At 42.1% G+C, this 18,615-nt stretch overlaps 1 protein-coding gene across 2 annotated transcripts in view; it reads right to left on the bottom strand.

Annotated features, from left to right (window-relative positions):
- The window catches only part of ASXL3 (ASXL transcriptional regulator 3), a 122,871-nt gene that overhangs the window by 43,930 nt on the left and 60,326 nt on the right, over positions 1-18,615 (bottom strand). The gene's annotated exons all lie outside the window — the stretch shown is intronic.

The following is an 18,615-nucleotide window of genomic DNA, read 5'->3' as shown; positions in this document are numbered from 1 at the left end:
GCTTACCCTATAAAAGGCTCTCCAAAAAACCTCCTTAATCATGCACTATTCACGCTCAACTCTTTACAATTAGACAACTACAACAAGTCTGCTGACAGGTTGTGGCACCAAGAGACGAAAAACCAATTTGCAGAAGTCTTATGGAAAGATCCTCTAACCTTTAAATGGCATGGTCCCGACCCAGTTCTTATCTGGGGTAGAGGCCATGTCTGCGTATATGATACACAGGGAAATGGACCTCGGTGGTTACCTGAGCGCCTTGTCAAACCCATTAATACCCCTTCAAACACATTAATAATAACCCAGTACATTCCAGGGAGGAGAATCCTCCCTGAGAACAGTTTTTCCTTGCCTTTCAGGGAGAAGATCTTGAAAGAAGGCGGAAAGAACTCCGTGACAACCCTCTCTGGATGGGACTAAATGGGCTCCTCCCCTACCTTCTCCCCATCTTAGGCCCGTTCCTGGGATTAATACTAGTACTTTCCTTTGGCCCCTGGGCTTTTAAAAGACTCACCCAGTTAATTAAAAAACAGATCGACTCCCTCATAGCAAAGCCCATCCAAGTTCATTATCATTGCCTTGCATTAGCTGATCAAAGTGTAAATCCTTACATAGAGCCTTGCGCCAAGAGAGACCCAGCAGTAACTTGGCAATAAAAAGAGCCACGTCAAGGTTTTCTTGTCCTGTTCCTTGACAATGTCCTGAGCAACTAAGACGGGTAGTCAATGATGGGTAATTAAGAGGATATACCTGCAAGAACAGATATAAGACCTCTAGTTAAAAGGGGCCGATCTAATACTGGGGCAAGCTCCTATATGTGTAGGCCAATCCAGTATTGGGGCAAGCTCCCCTGAATATGCCAGGCCGACTCCGAAAGGAGGCAAGCTCCTGGAAACAGCGGCCAGGTATAAGACCTCTAAACCTAAGACAGGCACCGTCTACCCAGAAGATAAGTGGCTCAAAGCACCCTAAGTAGTGCTCCAACCCCTCCTAAAAGAACAGAAAGGGAGGAGATGCCGGAGACCAAAAAGCCCCCACCCACAAAATGGCGAACTCCCTGCTTCTCTTCCGGGTTCTCTGCTCCCGCCGGCGCCAACCAAAGCCCAATCACCCCTTTACACCCTCCCGCCAGCATCACCTAAGGTCCAATTGCCTTTTGACCCACCCCTTCCTTGCTGACCTGTATAAATTAAGCCTATAAACAATAAACTTAGCCAGCTTGATCAGACATACTGTCTTGCTGGTCGTTCTTTGTGTCCCTTGCTTGTTTCATTTCTGCAGGCGTCTCCGGCACACTCCACATTCATCCCGCGGGCCGGGACAATAAACATGAGTGACTTCTTCATGAACATATCTCCCCGGGCAAGGGAAACAAAAGCAGAAATGAACAAGTGGGACTATATCAAGCTGAAAAGCTTCTGTTCAGCAAAGGACACCATCAATAGAACAAAAGGTATCCTACAGTATGGGAAAATATATTCATAAATGACAGATCCGATAAAGGCTTGACATCCAAAATATATAAAGAGCTCATGCACCTCAACAAACAAACAGCAAATAATCCAATTAAAAAGTGGGTAGAGGAGCTGAACAGACAGTTCTCCAAAGAGGAATTCAGATGGCCAACAGACACATGAAAAGATGCTCCACATTGCTTGTTATCAGAGAAATGCAAATTAAAACCACAATGAGATGTCACCTCACACCAGTTAGGATGGCTACCATTGAAAAGACAAACAACAACAAATGTTGGCGAGATTGTGGAGAAAGGAGAACCCTCCTACACTGCTGGTGGGAATGTAAATTAGTTCAACCATTTTGGAAAGCAATATGGAGGTTCCTCAAAATGCTTAAAATAGACTTACCATTTGACCCAGGAATTCCACTTCTAGGAATTTACCCTAAGAATGCAGCACTCCAGTTTGAAAAAGACAGATGCACCCCTGTTTATCGCGGCACTATTTACAATAGCCAAGAAATGGAAGCAACCTAAGTGTCCATCAGTAGATGAGTGAATAAAGATGTGGTACATATACACAATGGAATATTATTCAGTCATAAGAAGAAAACAAATCTTACCATTTGCAACAACATGGATGGAAATAGAGGGTATTATGCTCAGTGAAATCAGCCAAGCAGAGAAAGACAAATACCAAATGATTTCACTCATATGTGGAGTATAAGAACAAAGGAAAAATGGAAGGAACAAAACAGCAGCACATAACCCAAGAATGGACTAACAGTTATCAAAGGGAAAGAGACTGGGAAGAATGGGAGGGTAGGGAGGGATAAAGGCAGGGAAGAAGAAAGGGGGTATTATGATTAGCCTGTATAATGTGGAGGGTGGGGGAAAGGGGAGGGCTGTGTAACACAGAGAAGACAAGTAGTGATTCTACAACATCTTACTGTGCTGATGGATAGTGACTGTAATCGGGTTTGTAGGGGGAACTTGGGGTAGGGGAGAGCCTAGTAAACATAATGTTCTTCATGTAATTGTTGATTAATGATAACAAAATAAAAAAAATAATAAAATAAATAAATAAAAAGAATAATGTGTTGTCCATAACCTAGAATTTGCAGGCATATGCAGGAACTAATGAATTAATTTCATATAGTATGAAAGTCTGAAAAATTAAGGATGGCATATTCTGTTACTGTACCGGTTTTTCCAGCGACTGCAGGAAGTGGATAGAATTTTATTTTTGACAGAAGTGTTGTATTGCTGAATGATACACAAGAGACTGGACTAAAATGTGAGAATGTGGGAGCCCTGAAAATCTTCAGAAGCAATGCTGTGAAACTGGCATTGCTTCTGTGAGAGGCGGCAGTCCTTGCACCCCCAACACAGGGCCGTCCAGTCACACCATATGCTTGAGCCCACAGGACACATATGACCTGCATGCAATCAAGTCAGTCACTGATGCTATTACAATGATAAAGGAGAAGAATGGCTTTTGAAATTCCAAGCTGTTTAAAAATCCCTCACCAGTAACCCAATTCATTATCATAATAACTGAGAAGTGTTTCCATCTAATTAAATAATAACCATATACTGACAAGGTAACAATTAGTCATTTGGGAATTCAGATAGTCCATGATATGGTTCTTACCTCATAAAGAGAAAGGAATAAACTGCAGTTTTATAAATATTGTACACAATTAGGGGAGGGTAGCCAGACTAAATTCTGGCAGAAGATCATGTATATTTTAAAAGCCAGTTAGGCATATGGTACAAAATCAAATAAAAAGTTAAATGGGAACAATATTCATCAAAGTTGTATTTAACAGCAAAAAAAGAAAAGAGAACAAATATGAATGCTGTTGACATTAGAAATAGAAGATGATCCACTTCCGCAAAAGGAATAGAGAAATTATGGCAATAAAAGAAATCAATCCAAACATCTGTTTACAAAATAAGATGCAATTCAGTTAATTTAGAAGTCAATTCCAGAAAAACCATGATATCTGCATATTCTAAGTGACAAAAGTACTCTGTTGGGCTATAATAATAGAAACTAAATAGAAAATCTAAATGAAATAATAAATCTTGAAAAATGTAAGAACTAAGAGCATTTAAAAATATTATGGAAAAGAATACAATGATATGCATAAGACTTACCAGTGTTTTATATGTAAATTCATTTTATCTTAAAACTTTAAAAACATTTTATATAATAAAGACGGTAAGATATTTTTTCCCAAAAACAATCAGAGAAAGAAAACTTCCCAAATATTCAGGTTTACTATAGTCAGGTGAACTGAAAATCTATGTATTATATGGTAAAAGGCAATAACAATACATAAAAAACCTTTGGTGTTAGAAAGGAAAAAAGAGAAAATGAAATTTGTTAAATTTTTCACCTTTAGATCTGTGGGTAAAATTGTTGTATTTCCAGAATATCTCCCCTGGCTTTAGTATATATGCATATCAACAGGCGTTCAGAGGTGGAAAGAAGTATGGCTTTAGTACATTTGCATCGTTCCTCAGGGGTGGAGAGAAGTTCATCTCCATATCGATGGGTAATTACCTGGGCAAGGGAGGGCTTATGTGGACCCGAGAGGTGAGGAGGAGGGCTGGTTTTGCTTCTGCCGAAGCAGGAGAAAGAGATGGCCCTGGACTGCAGTTTGTAAACAATAAACAGATTTTAAGCTTTATTTCTCCCTTTGACTGATTTAGGATTTTAGACATATTTTGTCCCAAAATTTCCCTTCCCCAGACTTACAACATCCATATTTAAGTAAGTAGGAAATTCTAAACAAGATAATCTTATCAAAGACAAAAATGTAAGGAAAATGTATTAGCTGGAATCAATGCTGAAGATGACTATGGAAATATGTTTCTTTAATAAGACCAAGAGAGAGAGAGTTTCCTTTTTGCATCTTTGAACATATATTTAGCAATTTACAGCATCTCTCTCCGAATGAACCATGATTAAGTGAAAGAGAAAACTCAAATTAAAAAAAAAAGTTAATTATGACCAATTCTTTCTAGTCAAGACATTTCATCAGTGGACACAATTTTTTAAACTGAAGCAACTGCTAATTACAGTTTCCCAGTGGGCCTTAACGAGCTACCAATGAAACAAGGTGCAGCAAGTAGGGGAAAAAATAACACACCTCACCCCGTCAAGAGTCAAGACCGTGCTGTTATGTCAGACCCGCCCACCCTAGAACAGGCTGGGGCCGCGCGGGTGGAGGAGGCCAGGCAGAGCCGACAGCAAGGAAAGGCAAGGTGACCAGCCGCGCGTGAGAGGGAGCGGGCTGCCCGCTGCAGACTCCAGTCACGGGAGGAGCGGCTATTTCCTTTAACGTGCACAACATTTGTTGAAATGTAACATACACAGAAAGGGAACACATCATCAGAATTCAGCTTGACTCGTTTTCACAAACTGAACACTCTCAGGTTATCAGCACCCAGATTAAGAACCTGAACAGCAGCAACATGAAGAAATGCCACCTCCCAGGTACCAGTGCCAGGGTGTAAGGCTGTACCGCAGGATCCGCTTCTCTTTCGCCTTTATGAAGATGAAACAGACAGCACCCAGACTTCCATGTAGGGCACTTATACTCAGTGTGTTTGTGAGATTTGCCTACATTGTGTACGTACTGGCAGACCATAATTCGCACTGGTGTAAATTCAAACACTGGAATCTAGAAATTTATACAGAAATGTACCTATTCTGTTCATGGGTATTTCAGAGTTTCTAAGTTTTGAATCTTGTGAACAGTAAGGCTGTAAGTCACTTTTGCTCATGGCTTTTGGTAAATGTCTATGTGATTCCACTGGTATAAATGAGGGGATTTAAATGTTGGGTCAGTTTTAATAAATAATGTCACATTATTTTTCAAAGTGGTTATATACTATCAAAGTGAGAGTTCCATTCATTTTACTTCCTCACTGACAGTTGTTACTGTCCATGTATGTTTTTCCTTTTTTACATTTGTTTATAATACTAGCCATCTTTCTGGGTGTGAAGCTGTCCAGCATCACCGCTTCAATTGTGTTTCCTTGGCTAATGAGGCTGATCACCTTTTTATATGTTTACTGGCCGTTTCCACAACATACTCTTTGAAGTGCCAGCTCAGGTTTCTTTCCCAAATTGATTAAAATGATTGGCCTTAACTAGTAAATTTAGCACAATTGTTGGCTCATAAGCCATAGAAATCAATGTCATCACTAAATTCCAGGACCAAATAGAAATGGAATTTTAGAAAGGTACTAGTACAAACAATAGCATGGAAAATACTATGGAATGAATGAATCCAGATGGAACACATGAGAGACTTCTCTATCAGAGGTTCTCAACCTCCTGGCCATGGGAGGTCTGACCCCCAGGGAACATGGCCATATCTAGAGAGGACTTTTGCTTGTGAGGCCCTGAGGTAGAGGACCCTACTGCCTGACATGCAGCGGGCAGAAGCTGGCCCACCCCAAGCCCTTCCTTCCCTCCCCCCACCAACCCCCAGCCATAGATGACCCAGTACAAAATACCATGAGTGCTGAGGTTTAAAAGTCCTGCAGCACTGAAAACTGTAAAACATTTAGAAGATTAAAGCTCTAAATGCAGGGATGGGATATACACTACTTATGTACTGGAAAACTTACTTTTGTGTAGGTGTCAGAGGGGCAGGAGGAAATTCTTTGGGGTGACTGTGTTTGTTACCTTAACTGTGGTAATTGCTTCAAGGATGTGCAGGTCTGTCAAAATTTATCAACTTGTATGTTTTCAATGTGTGCAGGTTATTTTATGTTTATTTTACTTCAATAGAACTTTAACTTTTTTAATTCTCAGAAAGTCATAATTTACAAAAACTGAATTTAAGAGAAGTTCTAACTTTACTAAAGAAATTGAGCCTGTAATTAAAAGTTTTCCATAAAGAGATCTCCAGGACTAGATAACTTTACAGGTGAAGTTTCCCAAATATTTTGAAAAGAAATAATAATCTTATGCAAACTTTCAATCAAATAGAACATTTACTAAATATTTTTAAGAGGCCAGTATTATTTTTACTGGCAAAATCTGTCAAGAACATTACAAGAAAGGAATATTAACAATACATAGAACTACACAATTTTCATATGGGCATTAATCTGTGTGCATGTTTGGTTTTGATGAAACATTTACATAAAAATAAAGGAATAATTATAGTTTTCTTCCATTACTCCCTCATTTTTAGAAAAGCTGATTTATAGAACAGCAAAAAAGATACCTTTGGCAACTGAGGAAGACCTGGCATTGATCAAATCAGAAATGACCAAGGTAAAGTTTGGGGCTTGCTTAACATCAGATAAGCTTAACATTTCTGCAATTATCTGTAACTTGGCATGTTTAAAAAACTAGAGTTCCAACTTGATATTGCTGCCAAATATGTTTCCCTTTATATAAAGCAAAAGCTTATAGTTAATTGACTATATTTTTAAATTTAAATAAAATTATCAAACACATTTGGTATAAGGAAAATATTTTCAGTAAAAAAAATTTTCTTTAATTGCAGCATATCTTCAAGTTTTGGAAATGGATCTGTGTAAAATTGGTGGGGTGGTATCTCAATACTTTGTCTTCCCCAATGAAATAACTCAGTTGATATTAAGAAACACAATGTCAGCTTCATTATTGCTCTTAAGTTGTCTTTTGTAATATAAAATATATGCATGTGTATTTAAAGATACCCAGAAAGCAAAAATATTCCTATTTCTTAAGAATCAAATGTATATTAACATGTTGAAATATATTCATAAATATGTATAAGCTATTAGACATATCAAATAACATCTGAGCATCGATAGAAGCTTATTCAATCCTGTTCTATAGATTTTTTTTTTAGCTTCTTTCTTTTCCTTTTAATGGAATTGCTCAATAGATAAAATGTTAGATGAATAATTTAAAAGAGAACAGAGAGTACAAAAAGTAACATTCTGGAAACTATCCCAAGAGGAGATTAAAGAAAATGGGGAAATCGAAACCACTTGAAGCATTTCCTCAACCCTTTGTTAAGGTATCCATTTCTTCACTCACCATTTACCTAATGATATCTCTATGTACAAACACCGGATTTAAGTAACCAAAATTTTGGCACTGAAACAGCAATTAATAAAAACAAATTTGTAAAGGCTTGGTATAAAACAACTCTAGGAAGAAAAATAAATGGAATGTATATTCTAAGCATCATTACCACCTCTGAACGCTCCCATTTCAATGGCTTACTTCTGCTTCAGAATTTACCACATTGTTTGTAAAGGTTGCATATATGACATTTCTGCTAGATTGTAAAATCCTTGAGTACAGGAATCTACTCCTTAATTTTATCCTCACTGCCTACCAAAGAAACAAGATACTTAGGAATAGGCTCAATGTTTTTGAGTCACAAGATGAAATTTTATTGTGACCACTGAAAATCTAGTAGAAGTAAATTATCTCATTCTCCAGAGCAAATGTAAACAAATTTCTCAAAATCATGGAAAATAATGATAGATTAAAAGTACAATCAAAAGAAATAGTCTCCCTCTTTGATAAAAAAGTACCTTAAACAATTACTGCAGGTAATTAAGATAGGTATTAACAATGAAAACTGTCAAGCTCTTCATATAATCTGTGCTTTAATATATAATCCTCTCTCTACAAGCTTCTGTAATACAAAAAAAGCTTAGAAAAACTGCAACTTTTCTCTTTGTAGTCAATGTGAAATGTAATCAAGAATATAAAGCAGTTTTCTTGAGGTATTTTTACTCATAGAAATAAGGTATTAAACTGAATTTCACTAAAAATATTTATTATGTATCTACCACATTGTAGCACATATCAAAACATCCCTGCATTATTAATATGTCATATTTGGAAAAAGGGTGGTTTATTTAGCAAATGACTTTGGAATACTTGGTAATTCAGCATAGGAAAATAATTTGGACCATACTTACTGTCATATAAAAAGTTAAGGTCAGAACCTAAAGGTGGTGGAGCTCAACCTGACAAGAGGAGGCGGGGAGAGGAGCTCTGTGAACCTGCTCCCAAGCCAACAACCACAATGCTGAGAATCATCAAAAAGCCAAGCATTTAAGGTTTCTGGAATTTGTCCTAAGGGCATATGGCAAATGAAGAAATGGTTATTCAAACAAATCTACTGTGTCCACGTAATCACAGAGTCTGTATTGCTCATGCTCTGAACCACTCCCTCCATGCAGCAGGTTCCTGTAGGGGAGGCTCCTCAGGGGGCTGTGGCCAAGAGGAGGGGGCTCACTTTCCAACCAGCTCCCAGTAAGAACGCAGGAACTTAGTGTGGGGGGCAGGCCATCGGCACTTCTCATCCCTGCTGGCCCTGAGTTAAAGAGGCCGAATCCCAGGCAGCACGGTACAGCAGGGGTCAGGAGTTCCTGTCCATAGGGACCACGCCAGGGGGCGGTTCCACCCCAGGGGCGCAGGCCAAGCACAGGTGTCCCAGGAGGCCCTTGCTCCTGCTCGCTCACAGCGGGAGGCTCCATCCTGCTGCCCACGCTCCCCCACTGGGGCACGAGCACAACACCTGCCCCACACCTGGAACGACACTAGGTTTTGCTTAGGCAGAGAGGGAGCCCAAAAGGACACAGAACTTCCAGGGTCTACCAAAGGGCACTACTTTGTTTACAACAGAAGGTGGAGGAGTTCAAGTTGAAGGGCTCTCTTGAGACCAATGGAGATTTCTTGGTGAGCAATTAAGAGACTGGTAGCTCTTGAGAGCAACACGCTAAAACACAGGCTGACTAATCTACCAGAGAGAGCCAGGAACAGGTCCAGCTAAGAAGGGTCCATCTGTGGTCCAGCCCAAAGACTGGCCTCAAGCCATCCCGAAAAGGGCTCTGATGTAACTGGATCAGGCCTTGGGGAAACTGACGGCCCAAAGCCTTATGGGAAACAACGAAGCAGTGAGGCGGCATTGACTGGGGCCTGGGAGGTGGGTGTGACACCAGATACGCTCGCACTCTGAGTAGAGGCATTATTTTACCCATTCATTTTAACTCCTTTGCTTGCCAGGGAGACAGGCACTTAGAAACAGGCCCATAAAGTTTATTAAGGGTGAAAACTAATATAAATTAGTTATCCCAGTCCCCAAAGCAAATATAAGCCAACTCCTCAAAATCATGATAGGCAATGACATCAGGGAAAGGGACAAAGAAATAAGAAAACAGCCTGGAGGAGGTGGGGTGTCGGCGCACAGAGTTTACAAGAAGTGACCCAAACTGTCCGGAGCGGGAGGAGGAGGGCGGGGAAACGGGGAGGGGCACGTGACAGGCCACAGTCCCTCTCCTCGGGGATGTCCTCTCCCACATGAGACTGAAACAGACAAAACTCCACTTTGCTCCTTCAGTCATGTTCTTCCACGTGCCCTTATGGCTGAGACACGCATGATCGAATTTCTTGAAGGACACATCTATCTATATTTTCTCCTTCCCTTCTGAAACTCCGTCCTCACCCCACTCCAATCTGGCATTCTTCCTTACCAAATAAGTGAAATGGTTCTTAAAAAGTATACTAATTAGAAAGAAGGAGATAAAATTATTCTTAGTAAGTGATATGATTACCTGGGAAACTCAAGAGCATAACATGAAAAAAAAATCGTCAAAAATTGAGCAAGACAGCTAAGAAAAGGAGCTTTCACTTCCAGAAACACAACAATATTACGGGAGAAAGGACCCTATTTATAACAGCAACTTCAAACACAGTGGCCTCAGTGTTCTCAACAAGAAATCCTAAGATCTGCTCCACTTCCCGATTGGCTTTACATGTAGGGGAAGGGGGTGCCCTGCCCAGCGCCCTCCCCACCTTATCTCTCAAATGCACCTCGTATGCAACACGTCCAACACTGAAAACAGGCTCTACGCCCGATTTCGTCCACTACCTCGGCAAGTGACACCACCACGCGACTGCAGGGCGGACAGGACCCTGCAGCTGGGCGCCAGCGGACTCAGGGCGCTGCAGTTCTCCGGAAGAGAGGCGGGGCCCCAGAGACCCAGCTCTGGAGCTCCTCAGCGGAGAGCGCCCCCGTGCGCAGGCGTGCGGAAACTCCCAGCGGCCAGGCGGGGAAGGGGCTGTCCCGGGCCGAGCCGTGGCGCGCTCCCGCTGCAGCAGCTTGGCTCCCGAGCGCCAGACGGTCCCGCCTACGCTCCGCGCCCGACTCTCGGGCGCGCCTTCCCCCCAGCGGTGTCCCCGGCGGCCTCGTCGACGCGCCGCCCGCCCCGCCGCCGGCCCCTGAGCTCCAGCACAGTGCGCAGTCCCCCACAGACTCCGGTTAGGATCTGCGAACATAACCCAGTTCTCCTGAAGCACTTTCAGCTTACAAACAAGTATTTTCTACATTTTTATCCTGTTTCAGTGACACACAGTCTTGTTCTCTAAACTGCCAAACTGGTCTTTTGTGTACTGCCAAATCTTGCCTATGCTGCATGATTAATCTCTAGCTTTTCATCCTGAGAGAGACAGTTCAGAGGGTGTTGGTTCAGGATTAGGCAGTGAAACGGTTTCTCTTGGAAACTCGGATGGACCCTGTACCAATTTTTCCGGCTCAGAAAAGGGATCAGGAAAAGTGTGTGTTTACCCCATTGATGCCCAAGTTGAGATCTGGCACTTGTAAGGATCGACTCTTTAATAAAGCACATCTTAGCCATATGTTCAAGGATGTACCGGCGAGGCCAGGCCTCCCCTTTGGCTAGTGAAAAAGCCACTTTTGGACCCAGAGCCCAAAGCAACCACTCAGCACGTACAGAGGAAACATTCTCTGCGGTGGCATCCTGCTGTAGAGACTGAGTCCTTGGAACATCCCCAGAAAGCAAGAGCAGCGCGGATATCTGCTCCCTTGGCAGGCCCCACCCTTGCCTCTGGCCCAGACCCCTCAGCACTGGTTTGTCTAGGGCAAACCTACAGTCCTTTTCGGTTGTATCCCACAGAGAGCTTTCCTTTCCAAAGAGTCATCATTTTAGCATGCCTGCATCAATCTAGTCTCCTCACCTTCGTATCTCCTGCTGGGATTCCCCACATGTTTGGCCTTTGGTTGCATTCTTCCCTAGTTTCCAGGACTGATCAATACAACAATAAGAAAGCAAGTGTCATTTCATTGGGAATTTAGAAGCAGGAAAGGGAACTAAATATGTGTTTACACTTAACCCCAAGGCTCAGACACCACCCCCCTGTTCCTTCCTGATCACTGCCTCATTGCCCCTTTGCAATGATCTTTAGTAAGTATTACAAATGGAATAAAAGCACTTTCTCAGGCAACTGTGTATTCTGAATAGAATTAATAACCAGGAGCAGCTCTAAAGGTGACTGAGTAAGTGAAACCAGTTCTTCTTTCCCACCTTTAAGCCCCATGCAGAGGTGAGTCACTGCATGACACCTGCTCATAACGACCATTGATGACCTTGACACAAGAATGTCTCTAATTAAAGTGACAGCCACTAACATGCCATCCGCCATGTGTACATCCGTTTCTCAAACTTTACTCATCTATATGATAAAGCAAAGTTCCTCATTCTCCAGCCCGTATAAACTGATGGTTAAGTATTACACATACATATGTTATTCAAAACTTCACATAACAAAAAGATAATTATGTAACTATTAGATGACAATATTAAATATTTAATGATCTGATGTGTTGGCAGTAGTTGATCACACATGCCAAAGACACCACTTGGTGTCCTGCAAAAGTAGGAAGAAAGTGGCTCAATGGACAGACTGGGATGGTCTCCTGGTTAAGTGAGTGTGTGCTCCTCAATTAACTGCCTCATGCACATGATTGAAACAGACTCCAAGTGTCAGAATGCCTGTTACATGCAATTACTCGCACATCTGTAATTCAATCCAGTTTGCACATTACTTGACATACACTGAAGCAGATACTGATAAACAGAGTTTAATGTTAATTATCCAGTTGGCTAAGAAATGAATAATGTCCAGATCAAATTACTTCTGCCCACAAGTATAAAGCTCAAATGGCAAGAATGGAAATTTCCAGGTGTTGTCTATGAGGATATCTTTGGCCATGTATGATTTACTATCACATAAGTGACTCAGGCTAGAATATTAGATTTGCAAAGTAGTTTAAGATATGCTTTCAGAAGCAGAGAAAGGCCAGTGTCAGTTCCATTAAAATAATTACATCTCCAGTACACAGTTACTGTTAACTAAAGGCTTAAGATACCAGTATTTTTTAATATCTTTAATACTTCTAAATTTTTATAATCTGTTAGGCAAATTGACATTTCATTATGTAAGTTATTTGTAGAATAGAAAAACAGTATAATTTTTAAATCAATACATACAGTACATAGAGCAATCTCCAAGAGGAGTCTGGGTTATTGCAAATGTATGAGCTTTTCCATGGAGAAAAAGATGGAAAGCCCGTTCTCATTTGCATTTATAAAGGCTGCATGACTTCTTTAAACATATACGCTGATGTCAACAGGGCCATCAGAAATCAATAAATCACATTCTCATGTACTGTACAATGTCTGACACACACGTTCATTTTCCTAGCCCAAAATTCCCTGCAAAAGTGACTGTAAATGTTCCATTTTAATGACAGTCTCCAGTTAAAATTATGTGCATTATTGCTAGTGAGTAGAAAAACCTGAAGAGCACAAAGCTAGATAGGATTTTTAAGGGCCTACACAGTACATATCCTTCAGTGGCTAGTCATTTAACAGACCATGGACACACATATAAATGCAGAACAAAATTGGAAGATCAGTAAGAATTGGCTGAAATGCTGCAATTGCCATTTGGACAAAAAAAATTGTAGGCATGATTTATTTAGAAGCAGTTGGGGGATGGTCTTGTAAGCACTTGGACAGCCCCAATACCAGGGCAGAGATGAACCTTACTTAAAAATGATACAGATGACAGAAATGACCATAACCTATTCATCAGTGACGTTCAATTTGAAAGTGTAATAAAAACCTAAATATGATCCACTTCAGTTGACATTCATTCCACCAGCTGCCACATATTTTAAAAGGGTCACAAAATTGTCCTAGTAGACACAGCTTATAAAGGACAAATTCTTAAAGGGAGGAGGAATCTACTATGTATAATGAAGGAGGTTCTAAAATTTCCCCAAGCACATTCTGCAGAGAACTAACACAAGCACTGAATTCATTAAGCCAATATTCCTCCATGAAGAATGAGCTGTGATTCTAGCAGCTTGGGCCCATTCTGCTCTGCCCTTGGTTTCTCTGTATTTGTCCCCTGGACCACAGTGCTGCGGCCAAAGCGACGTTGGCGCCTGTGTTCACCAAAACCTGATCATATTTGAAGTGTGGGATTTTGAATGTCCAGAACACTTCATTCAACAGCATACCTTTCTCACTTAAAACTCCTGTCTTCCTCTCCCGGAAACCTGCACTCGCTCTTTCTCTCCTCCCCACAGCCTGGACCCCCACATCAGCCACTCCGACAAGCATCTCACACGTTCCTGAAAACCTCTTGGCTCCTTCAGTTTGAGCTCTTTGTAAATCTCCAACCTTCACAAAATCCAACTCTTGGCACGTCTCTTACCAAGCAAAATACACAGGTGCATAGCACCAATGGGGTGAGAAACGTGTAAGTACACGAGCCGTGGCCACTGCCTGTGTCTCTGAGCAGACACCAACCCCCAGCTGAGCTCCGCCTTTCCCACTGTGCCCTTTGTATGTAGTCACTTCACTCCTGCCCTGCTTCTCTTCTCAAAGATGTTCTCTGCCTCCAAGACATAGCAGTAAGGAGGTGCCGACACACATGTGTGCACACATGTATATGTGGTTACACACACACGTATTTCTTAGCTCTGTTCTAAACCTGGAAGTAGCACCATTCCCACAGCAAAGAGCACATGTTTTGTGAGATCTTGATTTCTAAATACCATTTTCCACGGAAAACTATGGTGCCTTGGAAAAGAGTTCATTCCAGGGTCAAGAAAGTACAAGCTGAGACTGGAGCAGTCTGATGTGCGCCAAGGTAGGGTGGTGCTCAAAGGGTGGCGGGGACGTGTCAGGAGGCACAGGAACAGCCTGCACAGGCTCCCTGTGGCCGAATGTGGGCGATTTGAGCATGACGACCTATTGAAAACACAAGAAACAACAAAACCATGTGGACATAGTGAATAAATTGAGAGTCTGAAAAGGAATAGGCATATTTACGGAGTTTAAAAGAACCTCCTTACAAAATACTATGTAATTACAAAGAGGGAAAGGTAAGTGCACTGGAGAAGTGCGGCAGATACATTTTAACCAAAGGATCCAATGACTGTCATCAGTACTGGGACAAATCAGACTTGCGTGACTAACAGGCACAAGGACGAGAGCAGAGCCCCACGGGAGGCACAGGATCCCACTCTCACCATGAGAAACACCCACCAAGTCAAATTGGCTTGTAACCTCCAAAAGTTTCAAAATCATGAAAGTCAGGGGAGACTGAAGAACTGCTCCAAGGCAACCAAGGAGAGTGACAGCTGAATGCAGGGACAGACTGCACACCAATCCTGTGGCTCCACGGGACCGTGGGACACCGGCTAGACCTGAGAGGTAACAACGACCACTGTCTGTTTCCTGAATCTGGCCGCCTGAGCTGTTTCATGCAGGAGGCTGTCTTCACTTACACAAAGTACAGCCTTGAGGTCAGAGTGCTCTGGGGGGTGGGGGCCAGTGGAGCGTAAGGCTAGAAACTTACTCTCTAACGCATCTTCGTATTTTTAAATATCTATGATTATTTCAAGCTGATGATGTGGTAGCCCACCTGGGGTCAGCCTCCTGGAGAAAGCAGAGTGAGGAAGGCTGAAAGAGAAAAGACAGCCTCCTTACCCGCCAGGGGTCTCCTCATGACCACTGGACCAGGTGCCCATTTGAATCTCCCTGCTGATAGCCTCCCATGGATTCGGGGTTTCCTGTCCACTCTCTGGCTCCCTCCCTACTCCTTGTCTACCATCTCTCACAAGCCCACGTGTTTCTCTGCAGTGACTGCGGGATCTCCCAGCCCCGTCAGACCCCATAGCTGAAGCGTTAATCTAAGCAGTTTTTATTACTAACTCCATCCTCTCCAGGCTCAGGACCTGAACATACAGGTATGATCAGGACTGGACGTTTCACAGAGTAGGAGCTTCTCAACCCAAAGTGTTAAAACCAGACTCAACATCTACCCTCCACAGCGGCACCATTAGCTGACTGCTGTGCTTCTCCCCCAGCCCACCTCCATTACTCTGCCCCTCATTACATAGCCCCTATCAGAGCTTCCTAAAAATTAGATTTCTGAAGTATCTCTGGCCTCCACCACAGGGCGTCATTCCACCCAGGAAATGGTGGGCGCTCTGTGTTCAAGAGTAGGCTCAGGTGCTTTAAATCAGTTTGCAAATCCATTTCCTTAGCTAGCATCATTGTTTAAGAAGTAGTCATATGATCTGAGCAGCCCCAGTTGTGTGAATCTTAGGTTTTTTCTTTGTAATGCTAGGACACAAGTATTTTCCCCATGAATGTGGACCAGTGGATAAGTCCCCCCTGATTTGCTCAGGTAGCCATCCTACCACAAGGTGATTCAGGTCTAGAACAATGCCAAGAGGGCAGAAGAATCTTTAATTTTACTGATTAAGTAATGATTTTATCAGTCCTTGATAATAACTGATAAACCAACAACCCAAAGCCCACTTGAACCCCTATCTTCTAATTACCTAACCAATAAATCCCCTTTTTATTTAAGTCAGTTTGACTTGGATTTTCTGTTACTTGCAGTTAAGCATATGAAGGAGAGTAAAATAAATGTAACACTAGATGTGACAATGTCATAAAATAACTAGAAGCCAAAAGGAAAAAAACTTGCTGAGATAAACAGACCTCTAAAAAAGAAAAGAGGTGCAAATATAGAAAAATGAAATACTAGACAGGCTGGCAGTTTGGCATAATGACGTTGACACTGGAAGATAAATGGAAAACCTAACTTCTCATACTTTAAAGATGTAATAACGGAATGAACCCTGGCTTCATATGGTGTAGAAGAGGAGGCCCTGTAGGACTGCTTTGGGGGAAAATCAGGCAGAAACCTGGGGAAGTCAAAGAAAAGAAATGAGAAAGCTAGGACTTACTAGGACTTGCAAAAATATGTGAGGACAAACTTTCAAGCAAATGAAATCCTTCAGCACTTCACGTAATGGTAGCTCCTCCAATGAATGTCTGCGATCAGGTTCACCCCCAGGTCTGCCCTCCCTGCCCCTGCCCAGCAAGTGCAGCAGTGCTTGGATGCCCCCAGGCCAGCAGCTGTGGCATGTCGAGGCTGCCGCCTTAACGCGCCTGTCCCTTTCTCGAGGGGAGGGCCGAACTCACCTCGAGCCAGGTACCAGGGGGCCGGGAGCTCTAAATTCCCAGGTTTCAGATGCTGACAGGCTCACAGAACCCTCCCATCCTCCCAAGCCACCCCAAATACAATCCCCAGTTGGCCGTCCTGACCCTTTATGACTGAATCCCATAGGCAATCTGTCATTTATTTCCATTCTTCCAAGTTGCAACTATGTCTGGAATTCAGTCCTTTCATTTCCAAGGCCGAAGTCCAAGGTCAGACCCTTACCTCATATCTGTTCTTGCAGTTGCCTCCTACCTAGTCTCCATCTCATCTTCCTGCCTGTTCATCCTCACTCACAAGGCTACTAGCTCCCAGTGAGGCATGCATTTCATTTATTTTTTTGGTCCTCATCCCTTCCCCATGTCCAGGCACTAAATTAACTGTTGAAATTATCTTTGCATGCCGTTTCTCACTTGTAAAGTTTCTGATGGTACCCGCTGGTTTCAAAGAGCTCGGTCTGCAGCCAGGTCCTCAGGGTTACAGACCATATCCCCTGTCAGCTCTCTCTGAAGGGTGTCCACTTTTCCCCTGCACAGATACTGTACCTTATTCATTTATATTTCTCACAATAACTAGAAAAAACTGAGTAGCAGAAACTCTTATAGACTGAATACAATACTGTCCTCAGACTGGCCTCTTGGGTTCCTGAAATACCAGGCCAATTTTAGGACAGTCTGCCATGTCTCATTCTGAGAAGACTCATTGAATATCTTGTATATGCCAAATCTTAGAGCAGGAGCTGGAGACAGAACTGTAAACCAGATAAACCAACCATATGTTGAAGTGGAAGAAATAATTGTGTAGCTCACCAATCACCCCTCCTCCCCCAAAGCAGTTTTTCTTAATAATACTTGGATTCAATTCCCAGGCACACAAGCTTGGGACCCCAAGAGTCACTGGCAACTTTCCCCTGTCCTTGCCTCGTGTGTCATGTGACAAAATGCGAAACTGCCACTGCTGGGGATGCTGGTGACGGTGGTGCTGGCTGCCTCATCCTCCACTTTAATCTCAGCACCATTCTCCAAATGCAGGCCTCATTTTGCCTTTTTGGAACCTCTAAAATTGCTTTCTAACAATTCTTTCCACTTTTATGCTTCCCATCTCTAACATCCCCTTTCAGTAGTGCCAGAATAATTTTCTTAAAAATCAGCGATCTTATTATATTACAGCTCTGCTCAAAAGCTGTCAAGGCTTTGCTCTGCAAACCCAGGGAGAACATTGTTCACACCCTTTAGGCTCACACTCAAGGATATTCCAAACCGGCCTTTCCAGATTCATCAGTACTGTTCTTCCTACAGTCCAGACTCTCACAAAATTAGCTCTGATTTTGTTTCTTTGAACCTTTCACTTGGTCCATTTCCATCTCTTTTCTTCAAATTCTGCCCATATCTCAAGGGCCAATTCAAGGATCTTAAATTGGTCTCAGATTTTTCCCTTCTGCATATGAAAGCTCAGTATGCTTTGTGCTCACATCTTTCTACATCACATTTGGATTATTCACAAATATAGCTGACGTGCCCAACTAAAGTGCATTAATCAGATTCATTAACAATTAAAGGGTACTTGCTCTCTTTCCACTATTCCAAAGCACCTAAAACATATCACTTTTATCATAAACATTAAACAAATGTTCACAGAATGAGGGCAAACTCCCAAAAATACCCCAAATCAAAATATTTTTGTAAATATGAACAATAATCTAAATAAAAAGAAATATATAACAATGGTAGAAAACTTTAGCTCAACAAGTTTTTAAGTATGTATGAAAGGAGATGGGTAGGTTAGT

This window comes from Manis javanica, chromosome 9 (assembly GCF_040802235.1).
Source record: "Manis javanica isolate MJ-LG chromosome 9, MJ_LKY, whole genome shotgun sequence".
Taxonomy (NCBI): Eukaryota; Metazoa; Chordata; class Mammalia; order Pholidota; family Manidae; genus Manis; species Manis javanica.
This window is presented reverse-complemented; position numbering and strand designations above follow the sequence as displayed.